The 15,426-nt window shown below is 31.2% G+C and overlaps 1 long non-coding RNA gene and 1 pseudogene across 3 annotated transcripts; one reads left to right on the top strand and one right to left on the bottom strand.

Moving 5' to 3' along the window:
• Positions 1-11: 11 nt before the first annotated feature.
• LOC114265023 (phytochrome E-like) lies at positions 12-4,061 on the bottom strand (annotated as a pseudogene). Its single transcript, XR_014339510.1, has 3 exons — positions 1,962-4,061; positions 819-1,683; positions 12-230 (listed from the first exon to the last, which is right to left on the bottom strand). The product of XR_014339510.1 is annotated as a phytochrome E-like (transcript).
• A 3,293-nt stretch (positions 4,062-7,354) lies between these two features.
• LOC114288011 (uncharacterized) lies at positions 7,355-15,091 on the top strand. 2 transcript variants are annotated; one of them, XR_014339509.1, is made up of 8 exons: positions 7,355-7,493; positions 12,050-12,137; positions 12,321-12,389; positions 13,671-13,751; positions 13,849-13,872; positions 13,968-14,045; positions 14,573-14,644; positions 14,725-15,091. It is a non-coding gene; the product is annotated as an uncharacterized LOC114288011 (long non-coding RNA). The 2 variants fall into 2 exon arrangements; XR_014339508.1 differs by having other exon boundaries at positions 7,431-7,562.
• Positions 15,092-15,426: the final 335 nt, after the last annotated feature.

Genomic DNA, 15,426 nt, shown 5'->3' with positions numbered 1-15,426 from the left:
TTGAGCGGCCATTCATTCCCTTTGTCTTGATGACCTTGTTCTGAATTTGAGGTCAATGAGGAAGTGACACGCATCTTGCTCTCTGGTGTAACGGACGTGACCATTCATCATGTTGAGAAGTTTTCGGGGACAAGTTTAGACTCGGTCATTCCTGTGTAGTCCATTGATTTCCTTCTCCAAACATGTCTTGAATCAGAGCATAAGGCAGGCCTTGCCCAGAATGAGTCATTCTAAAGAACCAAGAAAGGGAAAGAAAAAAAAATGTTGAAAACAGAATCTAAAAGTAAATATTTATAACTTATTTTGTTGTGCTTTTAGAATCATATACACTTCTTTTTAATAAAATGAAATCAATATTTAACAATCTTTTATTCATAGCAACATTGATTTCTTTCATTTTACAAATGCTCTCTAATGTGAACAACTATACAAATATCAATATGTTTAACTAACCAATGATTAGCTGTTTATTCATTTCAACAGATTTCAATTTATGTTTCCAAACATTTCTATATATATTTAAATTCGTTTTGTCACTTCTGAAACATTTCTTTTTCCATGCTAATCGAAACAATAGACTGAAACAAAATTTTGAAACATTAATGTGCCTGACCTTAAACAAAACAAAAAAGCATTTGTTTTTTATGTAATTCATACACAGAGATACAGGAAAGTCATCTTCTCCCACTGCAAGCCCTCATCAGAGCAAGCAGGCATAAAAAAGAGTGATGCATCTAATACAATAACTAAATTAATCAATTAAAAAAAAAAAAAATTGAATTGGTGCAAGACTTGGATTCAAAGAGATAAAAACTTACTCCTCCTCAATACTACCCAAATCTATATTGTTTACGATTGACATCATTTGTTTTTCGCACGCATCGCTAGTCTCAAGAAGTTGCTTCTGATCCTCCCAAACAGCACTACTTTCCAGTAGTTTGTGGATAAACCGTATTCCATTCAATGGATTTCTCATCTCTTGTCGAATAAAAACCAACTCTTTAAGTTTCGAAACGCGCTCTTCATTCTCTTTTTCGTTTCCAAAAGGCTTGCACGCCAGACACAATAGTTTGCAAGAAACAAAAACACCCGATTATATTCTCTGCCTCATCGGTTCTCTTATTCGCTGTTAAGAGCACCTCCACATATTTCCCATTCCTATCAAAAAACCCAAATGGCAACTTCTCAAAATCATTACCGTTAATCACTTGTTGAAGTAGAATATTAAATTTAGTGAGCGTGTCTTGACCTTTCAATCGACAAAACCCCCCAAAAATTTCCCCGGGAAGCATTCTGCCGATTATCTCTTGTCTCGTCCAACCAGTTATCTTTTCCAGGGCTGCATTCCATTCAGAACAACAAGCCTTTTCGTCTGAACCAAATATTGGTGGAATCAACGGATTGAGACTTTGAATGATTGCCTTATAATCATCTAGCAATCGGATGAATTTATCCATGACAACTTTCTCAGATGTGATGTCTTGACCAACAAAGAACACACCCATAACTTTCTTTGTGCAATCTCTCCTCACACCCATTGCCCACAATGTATAATACTGAGTTTTGCTCATTTAGCCCAAACTTTCGCAGCTTTAGTTCAACACTTTTCTCCTCCTCACCTGGATAAAATTAAACTAAATTTAGAACCACGGTGTCATTGGAGTTGAACTTCTTCAAGAGAATCTTAGTCATTAACCTAGAAATCAGGACAAAGAACCTTAGACAAACTGTTCATAGAAATTGAATAGAAAATAAAATTTGATTGTGAAAATAGAGATATTACTATTAGTATATAAAGGTAGTGTTCTTGATCATTAAGATAGGGGAAAATTCACCTTGCAAAGCTCTACATATAAGATATTAATAGTGTTCTAGATCATTAATATAAGAAGAAAAAAATCTCCTTGCAAACCTCTGCTTATAAGGTTTTCAGCGACTCCACGCAAATCCTCACGAACAACATTAAACAAAGATTTCCCCATTGCTTCATTGGCTTGTAATCCTGTCAGCTCAGCGATTTTTGCACTCCAAGCATTGGTAAAACCAGCCAAATCAACCCCAAAAATAGGAGCAGACGCTCTCTCAATCAATCTAACCATTTCACACGACACCGAACTAAATTCATCCATCCCCTTCTCCTCAGAACCATTGTGTTGTGTGTATATTACCATCTTAGTATCATCACCGTCTCCAATCTCTCGAAAATAAATTTTCATTATAAGCTGCAAAGATTGAATAGCATTAATCTCCAAAACCTCCCAAGGCAAACTTGTGTTTCTAACCACTTCACAAAACACTATGAACGAAGATCTCAGATGCATTCTTCCACCATCATCTTTATCCTCAGGATGATGCTTAGCTCCTGCCCATTTGACTTTGTTTGCGGTGCGAGACCTAAACCAAAACAAGAAATCTTTCGATGTAATTCTTGCAGTTGCCATGCCATGCCACAAACCGCATCGCCCAATAAATATGCACCAGGGTAACCAGCATTGGCTAGACTCTCCGTGCTTTATCTGGTTGAATCCCATTGATTATTCAACAGCTACTTTGCAATATCTTTTACTTGCGACTCGGTTGGAGTTACACCTTGCAACCAACATTTCCCACCATAGTACAACGCAGCCCCGTCACATTTCAGAAGATCCATGATACTAGGCGATTGAGTCACAATCCCACATGGGGCATTGCGGAGGAGTATGTCACACAACAAAGTTTGCATTTGGAGAACCTTTTTCTCCGCCAATTGTGATGTCAATTGAAGTTCCATGTGAAGCTGCAACACGAATACTGCATTAGGGATTCACAAGCCCAGCGAAGTGCGAAAGTAATGTAGCGAGGGGAAGTATGGTGACACGCCAGTAAGCGCCATCGCTTCGTTGAGTCTTTGTCATTGATAACAATCGCTAACACCAATGAGGCAATTGAACCCATGTTAGCCATATACTTCTTGTGGCAAGCATGGCGCGAGCGAAGGGTTGAATTTACTAAGCAAAGAGGTTGTTTTAGCTCTTTGCTTTGAATTATTCTAACCGGATTCGCAAGACAATTGCAAATCATCCGAACTCGGTTCTGCTTGAACAAAAACCAAGCAGCATGTGGGATGTCCGTTGCCGGAAAATGTAATCCCAAGTAGGGTTCTAAATCAGGCCTTCTAGTTTCTGAAACAACTTCACCATGATCATCATCATGAAAGTTACAAACCATAACCCTATCATACCCGGTTAGCTGTTGAACATCTTCAACAACAGTATCACACAAAACACCAATATCACAAGCAGGGACAGATTGCAGCCTAGAAATTGCTCTCGCCACCAGTTTCTGAGACTGCACAGCCTCTGCCAGCGACAAAGCTGGATCACCCGAAAGTGCAGGCTCCAAGTCAATTATAATACCCACATCAATCCTATGAAGTATAGCATAAAACGGCTTCTGGGTACTTCTAGAATAGACCCAAATTGGGTTTGACAGTGAAATTTCACTAGACCCATTTCTTGTTTTGACTCAAAAAGTGTGTCTAAATCCAAAAACTCAAAGCAATAGTCACTATAACTTGTGATTTTGAAACTGGGTTCAACAATTGCAAGCATACAACCAAAGGATTGGATTAAACCACCTCTCTGAATCCCAGAGAGGTAAGCTGTGATTTGTTCTTCAGGGACAGTTTCTGGGGCGTGAATGACTGATCTTGAGTAGTTGAAGGATTTACCAAAGTCTGAAGATTGTTCAAATTCAGAGAGGAGACTAGCATCGGCATTGCACTAAGCTATGGCTTTGTTCTTTTTGGTGATGTTGTTGTTGTTGTTGTTGTTGTTGTTGCTGCTGCTGGTTGAAGCTGTTGATGAGAAGGTGGTTGTGGAGTTGATGATTCTTTCTCTGCTTTCTCTGATTCTCAACTCCATTTTTGGATCTCTTGATTTGATGGTTTTTTTTTTTTTTTTTTTTTTTTTTTTTTTTTTTTTTGGGTGAGAAATTGAAAGGAGTTGGGTTAGCATTTAGTAGTAGAAAGTAGTATGGTGGAGCTTTACAGAGCCCGCTTGAGGTGGGTTGCATCAACTTCAATTTGCTAAAATTAGTAGTAGAGTTCAAAAAATAATAAATAAATAAATAAAAATCTAAAATAGTTATTTGTCATGCCCTTGGCTTCTCTCCCGTCCGATTGTTAGGTCTCGTGGATTCATTTTTGAGTTTCATTTTAATAATTTAAATTATTTATATTTTAAAATTTATCAAATATATTATTCTTATAAAAATTAAGTTTATTGGATAAAAAAAATTATATGTTTGGATCAATATTGTATGAAAAAAAAATGAACGGTAAGGAAATAAATAATTCATACAAAATTAATCGAAACATGTGGTTTCTGTTACTTGACCGACTTGATTTTTTTGCAGGGATGATACACTCGATAAATTTTAAAATGTAAACGATTTGAATTGTCGAAACAGAACTTTAAAGTGGGCCAATTGGACCTGACTAAACGGTCCAATCTGATTACGGACGGACCACAATCCAATCCCGCATTGGCCATATCAATAGGTCATCTCTAGGAGGTGCTATCCTCACATCACAAATTTTTGAGAAGTTATTGGTTGATCCAGGACAGTGCCACGTGGTTTTCCACATACATTATAATTGATAGAGGGGTAGAGTTTGCGATTTTATATTACGTAATTGAGAAATATGAGAGAGTATGATGGTTTGTGATTAGTCAGAGTATAACCACGTAATACTCCTGGATCAACCAATAATTTTTTCAAATAAATTTTTAGTTGATGCCATTTGTTGTTTGGGTATTAATTTTTGAACGAAAACAAACTTATTGAGATATTAGAATTGATTTGAGGAGTGAATTTTTTTTTTCCTTCTGTTTTTAGTTTTTAGTTAAAATATGCAGTGCAGAAAATTGAAGTGCTTGGAAATTTTTTTTTTTTGACTTTTTATATAATAAAAAAAGTATATATATGAATGAATATTTGACCTTTTTATATGATATTTTTACTTTTTGATTTTTAATATTTATTTTTAATTTTTTTAACTTTTTAACTATATTATCTAATTGTCAAACGCACCCTAACTTTTAAATAAAAATGAATTGGTCAGATATAAACACATGTCAGGTAATTGATATTCGAACATATTTTTGTTTAGAAATTGGTATATATTTCACATGACAAAATTAAATGAACTAAGACAAAAAGTTTCCCTCATCACTTTCAACGTAGGCCCTATAAAAGGCTTGTTAGTATAATTTAATAATTAAAAAATAAAATTTAAAAATATCTCTCACTCAATTTTTAGATAATTATTTTTTATAATTTATTTAAATTATTTATATTTAATAAGTTATAAGAAAAAGTTAGACCACGTACTCTGAAGTATATTTCCAGCTAAGTAGAATGATAAGATGCACCATACAGAGCTAAAATACTTCAACAAATAACATTTTTGTTTCATATTGTTTGACAAAGTAGATAAAACGACATTTCATTATTAAAGTAGAATTGTCATATTATAATGTTTTAACATAAATTATTTGAGAAGTACAAATAAATAAGGGTTAATTACACTAATAGTCCCTATAGTTTGGGACTTGTGTCACTTTGATACCTGACTTTTCAATTGTGACATATTTGACCATGAATTTTGAATCTTATTCTAAATAAGGACAATTGAAAATATTATTAGATTTTTCAAGGGTAAAATCGTCAATTTGATAAAATATAAACTAATTTAACAAAAATAAATGTCAAAAAAAAATTTAATTTTTTTAAAATTATTTTTATCCATCAATGATAAAATTATGTAAAATTAATAAAAATTACATGATTAATTTTACATGATCATCATCCAAACACATAATAAAAATTAATTTGGTAAAAAAAAAATAAATGTCTAAAAGATTTATCAATTTTACATAATTTTATTTTTAGTAGGTAGAAATAATTTTTAAAAATTCAAAAATATTTGTTTGACATTTATTTTTGTCAAATTAGTTTATATTTTATCAAATTGACAATTTTACCCTTGAAAAATCTAATTATATATTCAATTGTCCTTATTTGGAACAAAATTCAAAATTCAGGGTCAAATGTGTCACAATTGAAAAGTCAAGGACCAGAGTGACACAAGTCCCAAACTATAGGGACTAGTTGTGTAATTTGCCAAATAAATAAATAAGATGGAATGTGCATAATTATGTGCATAACACGGATTAAATTAATTTTTCTTTATATTTTTTATTTTTTTCTATCTTATTAATGTCTTAATATTAATTTATATTTAATTATATATATATATATATATATATGAGTATTATTTACCCTCAAAGTTTCTCTCTCCTATGTGGCATATCTCTCTTCTATTTTTTTATTTTTTTTTAAGTACTGCATAAATACCCTTATACTTAATTATTTCTAAAATCTAATACTTAAAAAATTTCTACTTAATATAAATTACCCATAAATAAAATTTAAAATAATTATATGTACTAAAAAAATACTTTACGATTTAATTTTCCTCTACTTTTTTCACTTTTATTCTATTCAATTATTATATTAAAATTAAATATATTACTTATTTTTTTGTCTATCTTATTTATATTTTATTATTAATTTATATTGAGTTTCCTATTTAACATGAAATTGTTTACTAGGAAAATTTTATATTTGTGGTTTGGGATGATTTAAATAAGTGTATTTTTTGACTTTTTATGAAATATGGGTTGGGTATGGGTTGAGTTTGAAGTGATGTGTTAGAGAGGTGATGTGACTTAGGTCAAGTTTGGCAATCTTAAAAAAAGTTAAAAAATTACTCAAAAAGTTAAAAAATTATCACTGTTCACCAAAAGTAAAAAATTACAGCTGCACAACTCTCAATCCTAATTTTCCTCTACACACTAATTTATACAATTTTTAATACACATTTTTTCATAAAAAGTTAAAAAGTCAAAAAGTTAACCCAAACATCCATATTTTTTTCCTCAATTTTTTAGTCCAAAAAGATAAAAAGTGCACTTATTTAGGACACCCCAAACAACCCCTTAAATAAGATGATGTGACTTAAATAGGATAGTGACTTTTTGACTTTTTGACTTTTTTAGATCATGCCAAATAAGGTCTTAAACTTTATATCTATATGACATGGAAGCTCAGATTTTTACTCCTTATGGGACTTTTGTCCCTTTGTCAACACATGGACCAATAGATTGAATTTAATCCAATGGCTTACAATGTCTAAACACCTTACAGATCCTCTCTCTCTCTCTCTCTCTTTCACACACACTCAAATTTTGAACACACTCCTCTTTCAAATTTTGAACACACACTCTATCTCTCTCTCTCTACATTACTCTCTTCATCTTCTCTCTTCCTCCATCCCACTGAGCAGCCCCCAACAAACCCATCTCAATCCCTCTAAACCGCTCCAAAATTCTTCAACTTCGCCGGTGGGGGAATCCGAGCTCTACAACTGGCGTTGCTTTGACACAGAGGTAAAGAATTTCTCTCCATCATCAAAAAACTAGAGTCACATCTGTGAACCCTCCTCCAAATCCACAGAGGTAAAGAATTTTATTTGTTGTTTAATCATTTATAAATTTATTGATTTTCTTAGTTGTTTTCTCTCATATTAATCAACAAATCGGACATTTTTGGGATTAATCTAGACAGTTTTTTGTTTTGGTAGGGAAGGTTTGTTTTGGGTTGCCTATTTTGCCATTCTTTTTTCTTTCTTTTTTTAAATTTCTGTTTTACCATATTAATCTAAACAGCTCTGTTTTTTTTTATTTCTGTTCTGGGTTAGACAATTTTTAAACCCTTAATTTGTTGTCATATTTTTTTTTTCATCTTATTTTTTGTTTATCTTTTTCATCTTATAAAATGACCCAATAAGTCATGTATTGCAAGTATTTGATAGAATGACCCAATAAGTTTTCTTTATATAAGCACGCAACTAGAACCCATTTCCTGAACACATGTGTTCAAAAAATAAACCAATCATGTTTTTTTGTTTTGTTTTTTTATTTTTTGGTGTGAGTTTGCTGGACTCAAATCAATTACGATCATTACACATGTGTTTCCTAGAATGACCCAATAAGTCATGTATTGCAAGTGTTTGATAGAGTGACCCAATAAGTCATATTAAATTAATATACACCCCAAAAACTTTTTTGCAAGTGTTCGATAGAATGACCCAATAAGTTTTCTTTATGTAGGCACGCAATCCTGAACACATGTGTTCAGAAAATAAACCAATCATGTTTTTTTGTTTTATTTTTTTATTTTTTGGTGTGAGTTTGCTGGTCTCGAATCAATTACGATTATTACACATGTGTTTGATAGAATGACCCAATAAGTCATGTATTGGAAGTGTTTGATAGAATGATCCAATAAGTCATATTAAATTTATATACACCCCAAAAACTTTTTAGCGATATGCATCCAAAGTTTTAATCACAATAGTTCATAATCTTAAAAAAATATCATAAAATCATCATAACTAAGGTCACTTGAATTTATAATTAAACATCACAAAATTTCATAATCAAAACCACCATGGGTTATAACCATAAACACTACAAAAAGTCTAATAACCAAGTTATCATAAATTTGACCATCACAAAATCTTATAAGTAAGGCCCCGTTTAGTGTAGCTGTTAAAATAGCTTATAGATTATAACTTAACAGATTATAGATTATGACTTTAATCAGAAGTTGTTAATATGTTTGGTATAGCTGTTAGATTATAGATTTAAGTTGCTGAGTAGTGTTTGTTAAATAAGCTGTGAAATAGCTTTTTCAATTAATTTTTATTTTTTGTTTGTCTACATTTCTCATAAAAAATAATAATAATAATCTATAGTCCATTTGAGTCTTTTTCTATTTTTAAAATAATAAAAAATAAAAAAATTTACGAGTATAACCATAAATTAATATGTCCACAGCAGAAGCTGATAATCAGAAGCAAGGGGTGAGCAGCTTCTCAGAATCAACTTTTTTGAGTTAAAATAAGCTGTTAGAATCAGAAGCTGTTTGAAATAAGTGTAACCAAATAGTCCAAAATAACTTTTTCAAAGCTAAAAGCCATAAGTTGGCTCTGAAAAGCTGAAACAAACGCCCCCTAAATGCCACAAATCATTAGAATTATGGTTGGAAAGGTTTGTTTTGGGTTGCCTATTTTGCCATTTTTTTTTTTTAATTTCTGCTTTACTATATTAATCTAGACAGTTTTTGTGTGTGTGTGTGTGTGTGTTCTGGGTTAGACAGTTTTTAAACCCTTAATTTGTTGTCATATTTTTTTTTCATCTTATTTTTTGTTCATCTTTTTCATCTTATAGAATGACCCGATAAGTCATGTATTGCAAGTGTTTGATAGAATGACCCAATAAATTTTCTTTATATAGGCACACAACTAGAACCCATTTCCTAAACACATGTTCAGGAAATAAACGAATCATGTTTTTTTATTTTTTGGTGTGAGTTTACTGGACTCAAATCAATTATGATCATTACACGTGTTTGATAGAATGATCAACAAATTGGACATTTTTGGGGATTAATCTAGACAGTTTTTGTTGTGGTACGGAAGGTTTGTTTTGGGTTGCCTATTTTTCCATTCTTTTTTTTTTAATTTCTTTTTTACCATATTAATCTAGCCAGCTCTGTTTGTTTGTTTTTTTTTTTTTTTTTTTTTTTTTTATTTCTGTTCTGGGTTAGATAGTTTTTAAACCCTTAATTTGTTGTCATATTTTTTTTTCATCTTATTTTTCGTTCATCTTTTTCATCTTATAGAATGACCCAATAAGTCATGTATTGCAAGTGTTTGATAGAATGACCCAATAAGTTTTCTTTATATAGGCACACAACTAGAACCTATTTCTTGAACACGTGTTCACGAAATAAACCAATCATGTTTTTTTGTTTTGTTTTTTTATTTTTCGGTGTGAGTTTACTGGACTCAAATCAATTATGATAATTATATGTGTTTGATAGAATAACCCAATAAGTCATGTATTGCAAATGTTTGATAGAATGATCCAATAAGTCATTAAATTTATATACACCCCAAAAGCTTTTTAATGATATGCATCCAAAGTTTTAATCATAGTAGTTCATAATCTTAAAAAAATATCATAAATCCTCATAACTAAGGCCACTTAAATTTATAATTAAACATCACAAAATTTCATAACTAAAACCACCATGGGCTATAACCATAAACACTACAAAAAGTCTAATAACCAAGTTCATCATAAATTTGACCATCACAAAATCTTATAACTAAATGCCACAAATTGTTAGAATTATGGTGCATGGTACACATTTTTCAACGTTTATTTTATAACCAAAACCACTATGTGTATCAAAGAATTTTTCAACGTTTATTTTAATTAATTCGTAAAAATTATTTGTGATATAGTAAGTGTGTGGGTGAAAATCTGACCACACTGCCTGCTTAGTAACCAGCTGGAGAGCACAGGCAGAATAGATGGCTTCAGTAACCTGTAACAGAAAGAAAAGGCTCCGGCGGTGGTTCTTCCACCCGGGGGCACTCTGACGATCAAGTCAGTATATCTCTCAAAGATAATCAAGTGCAAAACTTAATACTCAAAACATAAATTGCATACCTTAGACCCACAGGGGTGCCTCTCTTTTATAATATACTCAATCCAAGTCCCACTAGAAGTATGACTTCTATGCACTCTAATTCTGTGCTTACTTTGGACTCCTCAAGAGATAAAGATAAACTCCCTAAGAGCTTTATCCTTATCTTGGTTAAGTCCCCTCTTCGTCTTAGGACTCTTGTCCCTTATTCGTTTATCTCGGATTCCGATATCTTCGGAGATATCCTCGGCAACACCGAGATCACCTCGGCCTAACTACCACGACACGTGGCACCTCGGCTGACACGTCGGCGTCACCATGCCACGTGTTGGTATTCAGAAAATATATCCCCACAGTAAGTTTTCAGCTTGGAAAACAGAGTCTTTTGACAAGGCATTCAACATTAAACCTATAGTTTTGAATGTAAGTTTAATATTTCTTTTGTTTCTTTTCTATTTTTGTTGGTAATCAAGTTACCGATAAATTAAGGTGAACTTGCTTTGCATCTCATGAAGAATTATTCATTGCTCATATAGTAAATGTTTTCTTTATTTTGCTCTCATGTTTTATATATTCACTATTGTATTTTTATCTTCATTTCATTTTTATTTTAGCCACTTGATTTTTTATTAAAAAAAATTCTCCTTTTCCATTTGCATAAAAGAGAATATGAGCAATGAAGCAAAATAGGATTGGTAAGTAGTGGAAAAATTGGGAGTGGAAGGAACTTTGGAGCAGTGGCCAATAATGTAGCTCCTGATAAAAAATAGTACTGCTAGAACTTTTTATTTTTTATTTTTTATTTTTTATGATTTGCTTCAATCATCGGGTCATTTTTCTTCCATAAGTTTGGTCACTTTTTTCCATAAGTTTTGCCTTCTTTTATTGGTTTTCTTTATCTTTTTTTGTCCAAAGTGTATTGTGGAAGTCTCAGTAGCTTTATTGTTAGTGGTTTTGGTGGATGTTAGAGCAGTGGGTATTTAAATAGAATGAATGTCTCAGCATCATTTAGTGAAGTGGGTATTCGATGATCACATAGTTTTTTTTGTTCTCCTAAAATACCTTTTTCTCTATTTATTTTTTCTCCTAAAATATCTTTTTCAAACCTTAGAATCATATCCTTCTATTTATTTTTGTTGTGAGTTGGGTGTTGCCTTTTTTGAATTGATCATGACATGTTTGGAGCTTTTATTTCAACAATGTGATTGTGGCAGTGGAGTTTTGGTTTCAAATGTTGAGTTTTGGTTTCTTTTGCGAAACACCCACATCTTATTAGCATTTTTGGAGGAGTTTGATTATTTAAAGCTCCGTTTTTTAATTTTGAAGGGACATTTGTGTATATCATTTTCGATGGTGATGATTTTGGCTTAGATAGTTTTGACAAGACGTTTGATTCAGTTTATAATTCAATTTAATAACAAAATTGTACTGTTCAAAGTTGTAGCTCATCCCATTTGAAATCCATTTTAGCGGCTTTGCAGCATCATCTCTTCCCGTTTCTCTCTCGCTCTCTCCAACGGACCACCATCAAGGTAATGCCACTTTTCTCTTGCTCTCTCTTCAAACCTCACCTATTTCAGCATCTTTTGTTTTAATAATCTTTACTCTAATTTGTGAATATCTTTTGTTTCAATAATCTTTAATTCTAGCAGGTTTGTTACTCAATAATATTGACAACATGTTGTCCAATTTAATTGCTTTATTGATGTTTACAGGTTGTGATTGAAACATTGTGTCTGAAGCATTGTGGACTTCCTTAAGACCTTTCATATCGAAACATTGTGGTAAGAATTTGATTTGTGTTCTTACTTAAACATTGTCTCTATATATATTTTTTGTTTGCTTTTCTATCTATTTGTCCACTTTATGTGCAGAAGTATATATTGGTTGACTTTACTACTACATATATTTCTACTCATTTACACCCTTTGCTAGGTTGGGGTAATGTGGCATATCTAAAAATTTTAGGATTTATTAATTTGTAAGAACAATGGTAAGATTCATTAATATTTTCTTTTCATGTTGTTTGGAGTTAGATTGTGTTACCAATACCTGAAAATGTCCTCATATTAGACTGATTCATTATTTTTATTTAATTTTTGGAGTCAAATTATTATTTTAAAATTGTGTAGATGTGCAAATCTTTTGTTATATGTTAATTTTAATAAATAGATTCTTGGAAGCAAAGTACTAAGTGATTGATGTGTTTTATTGGTAGTTTTCATTGGAAACACAATCCATTTTGATAAATTGTTTAATTTTAGTAAAATTTGGTAGCGGAAAATGATTGGTAGGTTATTAGTTTGGCGTCTGCATATCTATTTGATTTTTTATTAATTCCTTGAATGAGATATTTTATTCATGGAAAATGATTGGTAGGTTATTAGTTTGCAGTTCCATTTAAACCTCTTTTAATTCAATAAAATTTAAGAAAGCTTAAGCCATCGATATGTTTGATTCCTAACAATAATGTAGGAGCCATCGATATGTTAAGTATCTATTGATATAGATTTATATCAGCCATTTGTTATATTTATATAGATTTACAGTCTAAATCGGATGAGATTGAAGTTTATGAGATATAATAGGATTTTAGTTTATGATAATGTGTTTCAAATATAATGTGTTTAATATGTGTATGATAATGGGTCTCAAATATAATGAGATTTAAGTTCCTGATAATGTGTTTTGTATAAACGAGTTATCTTCTACCGTCTAAAACTTGCTGTTTAGTGGATGGAGCTCTCAACTTTGCTAAAGAAACTTTCAATAGGCTTGGATAGCATAAATGAGAATTAAGTGTTTCAAATATGATTAGTGTTCTGATAAATGATTTAGGTGATTTTGATAAATGTGTGAATTGGGTTTCATTTTTAACATGAAAAGTAATGTTTTGTGATCTTTTGTTTTTATGTTATTGTTAAAAATTAGAATTGGATTTCCTTTTATTTGATTGTACTTAACGTATGGCACAATTAAGTAATCAAATAGTCATTGTACAACCCATTGTTATTTAAACCCAATCTATTCATAGCACTATTAAATGAGTTATTTCTTCACTGCAGGTCTGTGGTGTTTCAACCTCTTCAACAACCTTAGAGTTTATTTTAATTCAAATCATGGACAACATTCATAGTTTTGGTTATGTATGTTTAGTTTATAGTTTATGAATTGAGGCTTAATTTCTTGCTTATTATTTATAATTTTCCTCATAATTAAATGTTTTTGTATTATTGTTTACAGGTGGATGATATGTTAGAGGAAACAGTAATATTAAATCTCTATACTCATTTTTTATTTAATCTACATTCCTTAATATAATTTTTCTTTTACCTTTCAAATGCATTTCTATATATACACAGGTTCGGTTTCTTCAAAATAGAAATGTCAGTGTTGTGCTCTATAATGAACGTGGCTTCAATGTCCTCTGTGTTCGTGGGGTAAGCCCACTAATCAAATGTATTTGCTTCTGATATTTTTTCTTCATAATTTTTTCTTATTTTTTGAAAGGCAAAGGCAATGGTAAGGGCAAAGGAAAATGAGAAGCTTACAGTAAAAAGAAAGAAAAACTACTCAATAAAGGGAATAAAAAAATACACAAGTGGTATGATTCTTTTCAAGTTTGTTTTGGAGCATGTGTAAAGAAAATCGTGGGGGAATGTGATATGTTGAAGCATGCATAATTTGTGTAATTTTTTTTTTTTTTACTGTAAAGTTTGTGAAGATGGACTTGGTGCTTTTAATCTGTAATATTACTAATTTCCAAACTAAATTATGCATCCTTAAAAAACAATAAACTAGAAAAAATTATAAAGGATCTTTTACAAAGATATATAAAATTTTCCAAATAGAATAGGGAAGTAATTAAAGTTTAAAAAAGAATACAAATGATAAAAGAAGGACACAAATTGAAAGTGTATTTTAATTAAAATTTTGTTTAAATTATGATCAAGTCAAACTTTTGTAGAATTGGGTTGAAAAAGCTATGGAGCTCAAGAGGATAAATAAGACTACATTACTCCGATGGAATAGTAAAAAGGTATTCTTAGTTCATATTGTTTCAATATCTATTTTTCGTATTGTTTCAATATGCTAATGTTAATGTTTTTAAAATATTAGATTGTTGTACATGCTCCTCACTGGAAAAAGTACACAGAAGTTGATACATAGACATTTCAAAATGTGATGGAGAACAAGTTTGAAGGCGCCCAAGCGCTTTAGATGCGTCCAAGTACTTTTTCTATAGGCGTTCAAGTTTTTGTAGAGGAATCCAAGTACTTTTTGTTGAGGCGTCCAAGTACTTTAGAGGCATCCAAGTTTGAAGACATTATATGGCATACATTTTGTAAATTTGACAAAAAATTACTTTTGTAAAGCTTGATGTTAACCAATTTTGTAAAGCTTCAAATTGATATATACTTCAATGGATTTCTAATATTTTTGTAAAGTCTATTATCAATGTAAAAGATTGGACCTTATGGATGGTTATTGAGTGTGGACTATCAAGTGCCCTTGAAAATTCACTAAACTTAAGTGCAATAATTTAATTTAGTATCTTTGCATATTTTGGTGGAAGTCACATATGCTTGACATGGATTTTTGTATAATTTTAGTGTCTATTGTGTAGGATGTTAGAGTCACATTGAAAAAGAATAATTTATTAGTGGGTTGAAGCAGGAGAATGTTAATAGTATTGTTGCCTCTTAATTTGATCATGGTTATGAATTTTATGTTTCTTCATTAAGAAAGACCAGTGTATTTTGATGCACTATTTTCATGGTTTGTTTCTGAATTCATTTATCTTTTCAGGACCTCTCACAT

The sequence above is a fragment of the Camellia sinensis genome, chromosome 9, assembly GCF_055761805.1.
Source record: "Camellia sinensis isolate YWXY chromosome 9, ASM5576180v1, whole genome shotgun sequence".
NCBI classification, from domain to species: Eukaryota; Viridiplantae; Streptophyta; class Magnoliopsida; order Ericales; family Theaceae; genus Camellia; species Camellia sinensis.
This window is presented reverse-complemented; position numbering and strand designations above follow the sequence as displayed.